Source organism: Vicugna pacos, chromosome 3 (genome assembly GCF_048564905.1).
Source record: "Vicugna pacos chromosome 3, VicPac4, whole genome shotgun sequence".
NCBI lineage: Eukaryota > Metazoa > Chordata > Mammalia > Artiodactyla > Camelidae > Vicugna > Vicugna pacos.
Genome location: NC_132989.1, coordinates 7065046 through 7079162, shown reverse-complemented (window position 1 = coordinate 7079162; position 14117 = coordinate 7065046). Strand labels below are relative to the sequence as shown.

At 46.1% G+C, this 14117-nt stretch overlaps 1 protein-coding gene across 3 annotated transcripts in view; it reads left to right on the top strand.

Annotated features, from left to right (window-relative positions):
- Positions 1-14117, top strand: part of ADRA1B (adrenoceptor alpha 1B) — a 281409-nt gene that overhangs the window by 161030 nt on the left and 106262 nt on the right. The gene's annotated exons all lie outside the window — the stretch shown is intronic.

Sequence of the window (14117 nt, the reverse complement as noted above, 5' to 3'; positions counted from 1 at the left end):
CAAACTGCCCTATCTGATCTCTAAGGCCTTAGGGGACCTTGCTTCTCACTCCTTCCCTGGCCTCACCTCTGGCAGCCACACAGGCTTCTCCCATTCCTTAGCGACAACGGGCTCCTCCTTCTATCTCAGCACCTTCTAGAATGTTCTTCCCTTTCACTGAAATGCCTCCATACATGCACATACATGTGCACACATGCAACATACATATGTATGCATGTTCACATTTGCGCATGCATTCACACACACACACACACACACACACCCCTCATCTAGTCTTGAAAGCTCAGCCCAAACATCACTACTTGTTTCTGCTGAACCCCCTCCACTTCCAACCCCACCTCAGACTATATCAAATCTATTACTACTCACTCTTACAGCAATATCTTTTTTTACATCTTTATCCAGGTATATGCATGTATATATAAGTATTTGGAGAAGTGTTTGATGAATAAATGGGTCTCTCCCATGAGACTTGTAAGGTCCATGATGTGGCAGAGGCCAACTTTGTTTATCATTATATCCTCCGCATTTAACCCAGTACTTAACAAAGAGTAGACCCTCAATTAATGTTTATAGAATGAAAAAATAAATGGAAATGCCAAAGGAACAGTGGCTGCTTGCCAGCTGTAAAGGAAATCATGTCAAAGGAAAAGACCCTCCTTCCCCTGGGTGAGTCTGCACCCCGGACTCAAAAAGGCAAGAATAAATTGCATGTCTCAAGTCCAAGTTTGAAAGAAATATCACCCTCCTTATTTTAAAAAATGTTTGCTTCCTACTCTGAGCCCTCAATCTGCTAGACTGGGGATGGAGAGGTAACATCTTTATTGGCATGCCCCACCCCTCCCGGCCATGAATAAGAACACAGTACAATCATGTGATGCTCTGGAAACAGAGAAATGGTCTGTAACTTCCAGCCTATCATGGAAACCACTGAAATCATCATGTCCACCCCCTACAGTGACCCTTGGAGCCTGGCAGCCCTACTTGATCTCCATGCTCTGGACAGGGCACAGAACTCGGCTGTGATCCATGTGCCCAGGTCCAGGGTCCTGTCTTCCTGGAGGCTCCAAGCTGCTGTCCCTACAATGTTTCCTGTGTCCTCAGGGAGTTGCCATAGAGAGGTGCACCAGTCCACATGGCCCAAAGGACCTCCACACAGAGCAGAAATCACCACTCTTTGACAAGCTGCCTGGGAGATGCATCCCCTGCTCCCTACCCCAGCCTGCCCCTGCCCGAGACCTCTCTTCCCTTTCCGTACCAGATGAGACTTGCTCATTGCCTCCTCTTGAGCTCCCCAAGGACACCTAATGATATCTGCTCACAAGTTACAGATGGGCTGTGGGCTGTAGGCTGCTGCTGACAAGAATCCCTGAAGCAAGAAGCCCAGCAGGGCCAAGCTCCCTGCTTGAAATGAGGAGGAAGACGAAAATTGAGGAAGCTCAAAAACAAATTAATATTCCAATAAATCATCCTGCCTCACAAGTCACTTTGATGCCTCACCTGCCCTCACTTCCTGCCTGAGCCTGAGCCAACTGTCATTTGCAAGAAGATTCTGATCACTGGGACTCAGCCTGTGGGAGGGGCTGAGGCTCAGAGGAAAGAAGGGACTTGAAGAGATTCTGGGGGCTACTAAAAAGATTGAGGGGCAGGAGGTGGGGCCTCTAGAGCCTGCACTAGAAGATGCTTCCTCATCGGCACAGTCACAGCCAGCACCTCCTTCCTCCCTGCACTGCTTTAAGGCACTTGTCTGAGACCTTCATGGTAGAAATGCTTCCACGTCCCTGGGAATGCAGTTGGATTTAGTCTGGGGGAGACAAGAATGGCAGGCCTCAAGAACGGGACTCTTGCAAAGGGTCGTGGGCAGTGGGTAAAGCGAGTTCTCCTACTATTGCCTGCCAGGCAGGACGGACCAGAGGTCAGCTCCTTCACAGCTCATTAACCAGAGGGATCTTCTCACGCCATGGCCCCTGCTCATCCAGATTACACAAAGGCACCCTTTGGGGAATTTCTTTTGAGGAAGCTATGGCCTCTCAGCTGTTAGAAGACAGCCAAGAGGTGGACCGTGAGACTATGGCCTGAACATGGAAGAGTTAGCCACACCCCCCCAAGCCTGGACGTCCCCACCCAGCAAGCTTTCACCTGAGCTCAGCTGTTACCTCCAGCCGCTCCCCGCCCTCCAAGGAAGATGTGCCCAGCTCCCACTGTGGCGCCAGCACTGGGATGAAACACAAGGGGCTGGAATGACTTAGCCTGTTAGCTGATCTGTAGCAGCCAGTCAGTTGGCTTGTGACTCAAAGGCAGAAATTCCTCCTGCAGTTCATCAGCACTGGTTTCTGCCAGGAAGCTGGGCACGAGACAGGCTCTGGCTCCCCATGGGCCCCCTGCCTGACACACGAGCCCAGACTTGGGCTGTGGCCAGTGGAGCCACGGTTACACGGGACATCGAGCTGTGTGTGGCCAAGATATCATCTGAGGTAGAGTATCTCCTTAGCCCAGGCCCTCCTTGGCTGGAAATCTCCAGCGGGATCCTGGTGGTGATAAGTTCAGTGATTGCAAGGTCCTCACCCTGCCTTGCCCTAGACAGAGATAAGAACCCCAGAGGACTACATGCCAGTGCCTGTGTCGGATGTCGATGAAAGCTTGTTGAGTGAAGGAATAACTGAGGGGAACACATGGTCTCATATCAGCATGTTTAAATGATCTCCTTGGTTCCAGAGCTATTTTATATGCTGCGAGGGATACAGGTGTAGTTCTGGATGCTCCCCATATGTGATTCTTCTAGGTGAAGAAATCAAACGCAATGAACTATGTTCACTCAGCAAACAGTTACCGAGCATCTGCCCTGTGCTGATCACTGTGTTGGGACAACAGCTGTGATCAGCCCCTGCCTCTGTGGAGCTCACACTATCATGAGAATAACAAGAAATTAAATGAGCAATTTACAATATAAGTGTGATAGATATTTCTGAGTGCTGTGGAATGCAAAAAGAAGGGGGCTACACTGGAATATGCTTTTCAAGAGAGGTCTTCCTGGGAAGGGTAGAAGGAGGAGGAGGGAAGGCAGGGACCCATGCTACAAAGAGTTGAAGAGCAGACCTTGGTGAACATTCCAGCTGAAAAGCTAGTGCAGAAATCGAGGCATGGGCAACTCCTCACATTCAAATCCTGCCTATCAAGCAAGCTGTTGTTTGATCTTGGACAACTTCTGCACTTGGAGCCTCTGTTTTATCATCTGTGATAAGATGGTGATCATAATATTATCATCTCATAGGGTGGCTGGGAGAATTAAATGAGTTAATTAATACAAGGGAAGATCTTAGTAGAGTAAGTCTCAGTATGCAATAACTAACATTGTTATTATCATGAGAGCTTAGCTGAGGCTAGAGCTGGGGAAATCATAGCAGTAGTCTGAATCCAAGTCATCCTTGGTGATAGGCTGTGTCCAGGTACCTGAGATGGAGGAAGAATCCAGCAACAATTCATTCATTGTCAATAGACAGTGTGGAAATTGCAGTGAGCCCTGAATTACGACCTCAAAAGACTTGAGCTTGACTCCTGATTCTGACATTTGGTAGCAGAGTAACTCTGGAAAATCACTTAGGGCTCTGAGCCTCAGTTTTCACATCTGTGAAATGGGGGTAACATTGGCTATTTGTGTACTGTACAGGGTGGTACCTCAAAGCAAGCAAAAAGTGACTGTGAAGACCCTTTAGTGAAATTCTACAGTGCTACCAACATGTGAATTATTTTTATCCTAAAGGTTCTAGGCTGGGAAACCAAAAGTACACACTTTGGACCGATTCCCCAACGAAAAGGCGATTCTAGATATTTTTTCTTCTTTTAATTGTTTGTAAAGTTTCTAAAGCTGTGCTTCTCAGACTTGCCTAGGTCTACAAATCACATGGGGATCTCAGGAAGCGCTGAGCCTGATTCAATAGGTCTAGGGTGGGACCGGCATGTCCAACATGCCGTGGGTGATATTGCTGCCGCTGGTTCATGGACCACACTTTGAGTAGCAAGATTCCCTAGAGGACCACACAGGCAAAGCAGTCATATTCCTCAGGGTGAGCTGACAGTGCAGTCGAAGGGGATATGTGGAAACCTGTGAGAGTGTTCAGGATCCACAGCCATCAGGGTCCTACCAGCTGCTCTTCCCTTATTGACAGTCACCCTTGCCAAGTGTCAAGCACTGTCTAAACACCTGGCCAATATTTACTCATTTCATCCCCAAAACATTCCTGTGTGATAGGTACTATTTTTGGCCCTATGTCACAGATAAGAAAACTAAGGTTCAGAGAGGTTAAATTAGTTCCCAAGATCACACAGCACACAGGCCTTACACCTCCAACTCCAGAGCTGAGCACAGAGCAGAGATTAATTAAAAATAAAAAACCACATTCTGTGATCAGCTACCCCTCCAAACTACAGATCAGAGAAGCAACAGCTGATGGATCATCTGCTGCTGGAGGCTGGTTAGAGCTGAGTCACTCAATGGCAGTGACCTAAGCAAAGAGTCCCAGATCTGCCTGGTCCCTGTCCCGTCTGACGTTACTCTCACTGTCATTCTGTGAGCTGCCTAGGATCTGTCCAATAAACCCTTTCCTTGTGTAAGTCACAGCTTACAGGCTTTGACGCTTCAGAGCCTGGCCTCACCACTTACTAGTTTCTTCACTGCCCCAAGGCTCAGTTTTCTCATCAGTAACATAGGGACAGTAACAGTACTGACACCACAGAGTTGTTGAGACAATTGAAAGTGAGAAGGCATGTGGAGCACTTAGCCCAATGCCTGATACACAGCATGGGCTTCATAACTGTTCTTGGTGGATTATTAAGGTGAAAGCAAGAGCGGGTCTGCAGCCCTTGTGCCGTGAAATCAGCCCCACCACCCCACAACCACCTGACCCCCTCCTCAGATGCCCTGAGGAGGACCCAGTGTGAATGACTCGTACTTCTGGCAGGAAGTTCTAGGCCACTGCACCTGCCAGCCTGGTCCGCCACCACTTCTCCGAGAAGATGCGGAGTGTGTCACATTTATGGGAGCCCTTTATCACACATCAGGGAGCACTTTGCACAAAAGTTTGTATCAACCTCTCATGACTCTGGCCCCAGGCCTGCTATGAGTCAGTCTTGCAGTTCCAACTCAGCGCCACACTCCTCCAGAGACGGTCCTGCCCCCTAAACCCCTCCCTCCACTCCTACCTGCTGTCACCAGCCACCACCCTGAATCCCCCAGGGACCCAGGGTGGAAGAGAGAGATGTTGAGTGATGTGAATGACAGTTGCCAGGGAGCCACACTAGCCCTCCAGGATTTGTTAACTGCTATTAAAAGATACTCCAAGTCATTACTGCAACATGATGGGGACTTGGCTGATTTGCAGCTAATCACAGGCTCCCTTTGTGTTCCCGATGGAGGGGAGCAGCCTCCTGTGAAAAATCCTATTTTGTGCCTTTCTTCTAAAATTTAGTTTAAGAAAAATGACTAGGGGCCAAATGTGGCATTCAGCCATTGGAAATGAGTAAGATAAGCATTTAGGTTCAGAGCAAGTGAATCACGGAAGAGTCAGATAGATATTAGAGGTGGCAGAGACACAGGATGAGTTAAGGAGCAGAGGACATTGAATCACTTGGTGAGCAATTGTCCTCTTTGGATTCTCTTTAATGCCTTCCAGTTGCATTAGTGAGAAACTCTCTTTTAGAGCTAGGGTGTCTTTAACATCCTCTGACACTAGCTAATCTCCCTTTTTAACAAAAAGACAGCTGGCCCACACCTACAGGCGACACAGGACAGCCCACTTGGGTTAAAGTCCCAGCTAAGACGATCACTGACCTTGAGACCTCGGGCAAGTTAATTAACCTCCCTGTGGCTCAGTTTCTTCATCTGTAAAATGGGGATAATAATAGTCCCTCTTTCAGAGTTACCCTGAGGATTGACTGAGCAACTGCATGAGAAGCAGGCTTGGCCCAGAGCACTCGGCTAGTGTGAGCTTCTCTTACTTGGCAGCTTACAGCATCTGTCTGGAACGTAAGAGCTTTGTTCTCATTGCACTTTCTTTAAGATTCTTTTCTACTTGGGGGACATGATATTGGTTTTCCATTTTTTTATTGAGGTATAGTCAGTTTACAATGTTGCATCAATTTCTGGTGTACGCACAATGCTTCAGTCATACCTGGATATACGTATATTCATTTTCATATTCTTTTTCACCATAAGCTACTACAAGATATTGAATATATGTCCCTGTGCTATATATACAGTATAAACTTGTTTATCTGTTTTATATATACCAGTCAGTATCTGCGAATCTCGAACTCCCAATTTATCCCTTCCCACCACCCTCCTCCCTGGCAACCACAAGTCTGTATTCTATGTCTGTGAGTCTGTTTCTGTTTTATATATAAGTTCATTTGTCTTTTTTTTTTAAGATTCCACATATGAGTGATATCATACGGTATTTTTCTTTCTCTTTCTGGCTTACTTCACTTAGAATGACGTTCTCCAGGACCGTCCATGTTGGGGCAAATGGCATTATTTTATCATTTTTATGGCTGAGCAGTATTCCATTGTATAAATATACCACTTCTTCTTTATCCAGTCATCTGTCGATGGACATTTAGGTTGTTTCCATGTCTTGGCTATTGTAAATAGTGCTGCTATGAACATTGGGGTACAGGTGTCTTTTTGAATTAGGGTTCCCTCTGGATATATGCCCAGGAGTGGGGTTGCTGGGTCATACAGTAAGTCTATTTTTAGTTTTTTGAGGAATCTCCATACTATTTTCCACAGTGGCTGCACCAAACTTCATTCCCACCAGCAGTGTAGGAGGGTTCCCTTTTCTCCACACCCTCTCTCGCATTTACCATTTGTGGACTTTTGAATGATGGCCGTTCTGACTGGTGTGAGGTGATACCTCATTGTAGTTTCGATATGCATTTCTCTGATAATTAGTGATACTGAGCATTTTTTCCTGTGCCTATTGGCCATTCATATGTCTTCATTGGAGAATTGCTTGTTTAGGTCTTCTGCCCATTTTTGGATTGGGTTGTTTGTTTTTTGCTTATTAAGTCATATGAGCTGTTTATATATTCTGGAAATCTAGCCCTTGTCAGTCTCATCCTTTGCAAATATTTTCTCCCATTCCATAGGTTGTCATTTTGTTTTGCTTATGGTTTCTGGTTTTCCATTTTTGATAGCAATATAAAATGATTTGTGAAAGAGATGTACTTAAGTATCAGTCAAAAATAGTATTCAAACAATAAAACAGATAATACTAAGTTGTGGCAAAAATCACTGAAAGTGATATGAGCAAGTGAATTTTGAGAAGGCTGATCCAATCCAACCCATTTATTTGACAAGTGAAGACCAGAAGCCCAGAGAAGGAAGGTGGCTTCCCTGAGGTCACACAGCAAGTTCCAGGCAGAATGCCTCTAGAGTCCAGACCCCTAACTCTAAGCCAAGTGTTTTACCCAATACACTATCAAGTCACTAAGTTGATAGTGTCTTAAGGAAGGACAAATTAAAAGGCTACTTTAAAGTGAGTAGCCACTTCCTTTGAAGCCCTCGAACTGGAGCTATTATTATGGAAGGTCTCAGCTGCAATAAGCCACTTTGCTCACCAAAAAAAAAAAAGAAAAAAGAAAAAAAAAGAAATAATATCATTTGCGGAGTTTTCAAAGAATTCAGGCAGGGCGCAAAAACAACGCAGAACCCAGGATACTGTTTTCTTTGGAGCATGTGCAAGATATGCCTTTGGGTTCCTTTTTTTTTTTTCTCATAAAAGCATATTCAGACTAAAGTAGAAAATACTGTAATGATTTTTTTTATGAAAGCAAAAAGAGCAGGCAAGAGGGTGTTTGTCTCGTTGGAGAACAAAGGATGAATTTGCGTGGGTCAGTGTAACCACAGCATAACAAGATTACATCAGGGGAGGTGGGATCAGTCCAGTGGCAATTGGACAGCAAAAAAACAAATTGCTCCTTGGCCATGGCCTGAGGGCTTACTGGCTCTAAAACTGAACACTGAACGCCCCAACTTCTTTATCTTTTCTCTTTTCTCTCTAATAGGCAGGACCAGGGTGGGAAGTCTTTTAATTTCCATCCTTCTTTGTCATTGATTACTTGCAAATGCTCTAGAGACCAGGGAACGGGCTTCATTCTACTAGTAGGAATAACCACCTCCACCCACAACCACTACAGTAAGCAACACACTGAATTTGACCTCTGAAGAAGTCCTTCCTTCCCTTTAGGAAGATTGGACTCATAGATGGAATCTGGAGCAAAAAGGGAGAGTTCAAGGTGAAAGCAGAAAAAGAGATCTACCCAGGAGTATATTGCCCAGCTGTATTTCCCACCCATTGCTCTTTGAGGTTCACCAACCCGGAAGTCTTCAGGGGCCAGACACGTAATGGAAACGAGAGGACCAGTCCCTCTGGGGATGGTGGGGACCTGGAAAGGGTGTGTGTCTCTCAAGGGGCAGCAGCAACTCAGCTCCAATCACCTGTTGCTTGTGATATGGGCTCAGTGTTGTCAGATCTTTCCATTGAAGAGAAGCCAGAAACCTGGATTTTTGTGTTAGTTTTTTTCTGATTCTTAAATGTCAGTGACTAAGTCGCTTTTTCCCAAAACTTGGTATAGGCTTAACTTAAGCATCTGAGCGTCAGATCAGCCTGCAGGCACCTCTGCTCTGTGGCCTATCCCTAAGCAGTCCCATTCCTTTGTGAGCTTCAAGCACAAAGCATGAGCATTGACTCCCCAGGCCACACTCCAGCCTCACCCCCGCCAGTGCTCTCCACCTGCATTTCTTAGCTCAGGCCCTCCTTCTGTTTTTTTCTGCTTTGGACCAACATAAAAGGCATGGATAAAGGAAAAGGAGGCAGTGAAGGAAAGAGAAGAACCTGGTCAATGGCGTCCAACCTGGTGGAGCTCAGCACGGCCCATTGTTCTTCTTGGTAGCCCCAACCCCCAATACAGTGCCTGGTACACCATGGGTGCTTAATGTTTGTGACTGAATGATAAAATGAAGGCATGAACTGAAAAGCAAATGGAGTCACTGTGTTGTCCACAAGGAACAGTAACCAGGATCTGAAGCAGAGATTATCAGCTACTGTAATGGAATCACGGATGGAGAGACTTAGGAAGTCAGAGGTCAAATGAGGGGAGAACAGAAAGAGAGAATTTTAAATTCCATAGCCTGAATCAAAGCTAGGATATATTATTTGGAGACAGAAAACCTGGTTTTGAGTCATTGTTCTGCATACTATTAGCCACGTGATTTGAGGCAAGTTATGGAACCCCAATGGGTCTTGGTTTCTACATCTGGAACCTGGGGCCAGAATTATCTAGCTCTTAGAGGTGACTTGGGGATCAAGTGAGATAATAGAATTTTAAACACTTTGTAAACTGAAAAGCACCCCAGAAATGGCTGAGGGGGACAGGAGAGTCAAGTCACGAAGAGGATGATGAGTCAGAAGGACAGTGCAGAGCCAACATGTTTCTTGGTCTGTCTGCATCATTTAACGTGTCAAGACAGCTGTTGGCTTGGCCCTTGGCTTGAGTCATCCTGATTAGCAGGTATCTGGCCAGCCAGGAGTTTGACTCCAAGATGATTGGACAACTGGATGGGGAGGAGCTCCTGAACTTGGCCAGTGACTGGAGAAAGACAGCAGCCAAGGGAGAAAGCAGCCTTCCTTGTCTAGCCCAAGGACAACTGGGTTGTCTATGAAAATTCATCCTGCAGTCTGTCTCCAAGGGTACACGTGTAACGATTCTGCTGGGGTCTCAGTGTTGATGAAGAGGCCACTCCAATGAACAAGCTCATTCAGGGTGTGAATTATTTATGTTCATAACATGCAAGTTTACACAGATCCATTAACAAAAAATTACATCTGGCAACCACTTCTGAACAATTACAGTAACTGTGGTTTTAAGTAGTGAGCAGGATAATAAAATAGAGCAGCCATCCTCAAGCCTGCAGAGTGTCTCCTTGACCTCAGCAGCTGGAAGCTGGGTAAATGGTTAAGAACGTGGGCTCTGGAGACAGACAGACCTGGTTCAAATCCTAGCTCCGTGACCTCAGGCCACTTACTTAACCTCTCTGAATCTCAGTTTCCCCAACTGTAAAATGTGAATGATAATAGTAGCTACTTTCAAGCGAAGTTGTTAGGATTAAATGAGATGACCTTTGCAAGACGCTAAGCACAGTGCTTGCCCCAAAGCAAGCAGTCCAAGATGGTAGCTAGCATGTTTTCTTCAACAGTCACTTTGGAATAACATCTTAGGTCTAGTCTCTTTCTCACCAGGATCTGGAAGATTCTAGATGGTTAAGGATGGATGCACCATTTAATTAAGACTATTGAGGACAGATGATCTTTTTTTCTTGGAGCCATAGAGTGTGTTTAGAGTCCATAAGAAGCTTTTTTGGGAGACCAAGAGGACTCCAAATTAGAAAAGCTCAAGGCCACCCATGAGCTCTTCACCCAAAGGGCTCCACTTTGATCTGCTTTTTTTTTTATATTGGAGCTCCGTATAGGATTTTTGTTTGATGGAAGTTGTTCACCAGGAAAAGTAATTCAACCTCTTTGTTGTTCAAACAGAGAAGCGGAGACCCAGAGTGAAGTGATTTGCCAAGGATACCTTGTGAATTTATAATAGACACCAGACTGGCTTTTAAGTCTCCAAACCTTTGTTAAGCGTAAATAATAACTAGACTAAATTAGTACTTGTTGGATAATTAATACCCCCAATGCAACTGTTCAGTTCTTAATCAGATCAAAGTTACACTCAGTCCAATATGCTCCTTCTACTATGAGACCTAGGCTAAGAAGACACTATTTCATGTACAGGGATGGGGGTATCTCACTTAGATGTATAATATATATTATATGCTCTGTGCCTGTGATCTGCCATACAACCAAAGAACCTTTGACTTCTGTTGCTTTAAGTTGGCTTTTATTTTCAAAATGGTGGAAGAGCAAACCAAGCCAAATTAAAAGAGATAGGGAGGAAATAAGGAAGATGGGAGAAAGTAGAATGCATGAAATCCCAAATTAGAAAGGTTCTGGATATGCACAGTGTGCAACCCCCAGAAGCATCATTAAATGATCACTGTGATGTCCTCACGAGCATCCTCAGATGAACTATTGAGTATTTATAGGAGCCAGGCCATGTTCCAAGTACTCTGTACATGTTTTCTCATTTGAATCTCTCAAGGACCCTATGAGGTAAGTATTATTATTCCCATTTTACAGATAAGGAAAGAAGTAGAGAGAGAATCAAGTATGTAGTGCAAGATCACAAGACGGGGCCAGAGCCACAGCTTGATTCACATTGGTGTGACTCCAAACCTCTTGTTCTTAACCATGACATACAATGGACTCACTCTACTGCCGCATGTAACTTAATGCAAATTCAGCTAATGTCCAAACCATCAAAACAACCAGAGAGAGATATAATACAATAGAATAAGTGGTCCTCGTCCATCCTACCCACTGACCATGGACCCCAGGGAGAGTGTCATGTAGGAGATATGCTCTGATGGTTGGTCCACAGATGATGCCTTTTGTAGCAGCATCGCCACTGCACATGGAGAGTAATTCTAGACATGCTTTTTCATTTGACCAATATAAAGCCAGCTGTGTCACTCGAGAAGCAGCAGCAGTCCGGTCCAATACTGGGATAAAAATGACTGTTCTTTGACTCCATCAGTCTCCAGCAAAGGCAAGTCCTTCTAAAGGATGGTTGAGGAAAATCCTGTCCACACACAATTTTTCTCCTTACTTGCTCACTGTAGAGCCCAGTTCCCTTAGAAGTTATGCCTCCTTCTCTGGACCAGTAGAGAGCCTGATGGGAAGGCAGGAGAGCCAGTTTCTTGTCCTCGTGAGGCCACCAGTCTGGAGGGAGATGCTTCCTCACTGTCCGCCAAGTGAGGGATTGGACTAAACTGATCTCTGAGGAGCCAAATGATTAAGAAGCCCTGACCTGGTATTTGGTTCTAGGCTCTGAAGGCCGAGGGAACTGGGTTAAGCCAATTTGGGCTGTACAAGGGGACTGTCCAGACCCTGAGAAGATTCCAGACCTGACACAGTAGACACCCACCAACACTTCTGCCCGCTTCCCGGGAACTCCACGTAGTTTAGTGGTTGGGCCGGGCCTCTTCCTGGGTCTGTGGGGAAATAAAAGGCTTCCTGGCCTGGAGGCACAGTTGCAGCTGAGCTGTGACTCAGACTTAGACCCGCGGAAACAAAGACAGACTACTGAGCCTCTCTCCATCCAGATCACACTCCTCTGCCCCAGCCACCAGGCACTTGATAATTTATAATCTTGATGACAGGAGAGAGGTGGAGGAGCCAAGAAAAGAAAAGAGATCCTTTCCAACCAGCTGGGATTTGAGCTGTTGAACCCAGAAGTTTATTTTATTAAAAATAAAAAGGGAAAAGCAAAAAATGACCAAGTGTGATTATAGAGAGTCTGAGACTGCACATGGCTGGGCAGCCTGTGAAAGATGAGGACTTCCTCCTTCAGCCGGTGGTTTTGTCTTCAGCGTGCCAAACAACCTGCCACATTCGCTTTGTTTCCTTTAAACGAATTGACCCGTTTTATTCGAACAAATAGACCAATTGTTTGAGTGCCAGGCGGCAAAGCCTTCAAAGTCTCCTGCAACTTAGCAAAGTTTCTCACTTAACAGCTTGCCTGCCTTCCCAGCTGATGAAACGTACAACTTAATCGTTTAGGGCCATGGGCCAAGGTGATCGCTGGAGAAGACAGTCAAACACAGTGTAAGGAAGGTCCAAGGCCCCGTGGGACTCAGTGGGAAGCAATGCTTTTGGGGGCTGGATGCTATTAAGTCATTAGATCTTCGCCCCGTGAAGTTTCACTTGTAAATACTGAAAGGACCTAGAAACAGACGGTTCTAGACTGAACCGTTCTGCCGCCGACACTGAACTTGGCAACGCGATCCCCGCTGACTTCTGGGTCTGCGTCTTGGAGAGGGTCGCGCTGCCCCTAACCAGACGTGCCCTGCAGAACCGCCTGCTTAAGTCCCTGTCTGCCTCCAGAGGCTAAGGCAGGTGCTCATTTGCTACCAATACACTTACTCTCTAGTTTTCGGAGGTTGTGTGTGTGTGTATATGTGCGCATACTTACATGTAATTAATGTTAAAGTTATATCCATCTGGTACCTGCGAACTGTAATACAGCCCAGAACATTTTTCTCCTCTTAACCTCCCTTATGTTCTCAAACTCACTCATGGGCAAGTCTTTCCTTTTCTTACAAGGCCATGCATAGCTCTTGTTTTTCTAAATCAAGAGAATTACAGTGGACCTTAAAGGAGAGATCTTAAAGGTGCTTTTTGCCACCGCACGCTTAGCTCCCTGTCGCAGAGCCCAGTCCAGGACCAGTTCACAGTTGACACTGTAATATTTGCTAACTCTATCAGGAGGTTGATTAAAAGACTAACTGGGGCTTGCCCTGATCAAAGGCAGCTTCAGGTCTTGGCTCGGCTTCCTTGACTAGACTAGCGCTACCGGGACCTCTGCCATCATCTAATAAACACACACACGTGTGATGGTAACTCCGCAAGGGCCGGCTGGGATCCTCCCTTTCCCAGGGCAGCCCCTGCGTCAAGGAGTCAAGGGCAAGTGGTTCATTTAGGGGGCGATCCCAGGCAGCCCCCCCAGGAGATTAGGGGAGTGGGACGGAAAGGAAGGTAACCAAGGTAAGATGGGTGGAAGAGCAACTGAGGCAGACTCCCAATGGGGACCTCTGGGAGAAGACAGAGAGCATGCCTCAGAGTCGCCCCCACCAACAGGTATCTCCTACCAACTCCCATCTGGGGACTGAAGTCCACTCCCACAGGTATCAGTCCCAGACTGCCCTGCTCATGGGCTGAGCCTGCAGCCCCGGAAAGCCTCCAGGCAGAGTCCCAGGTGCCTGCAGTAAGAAGCTGGTGAGCAAGAGAAGGATGAGTCTGGGGACAGGAGCGGGGCAGTGGCAGTGGCTGACACAGTTGGACTCCCCAGTGCCTGTAGCAGTGCCCAGCACACAGCTGTGCTCAAGAACAAAGTTACACAAATAAATGCATTTACTCTATTGCTTTCATGAAATCTTTTCAAGAAGGACGCTT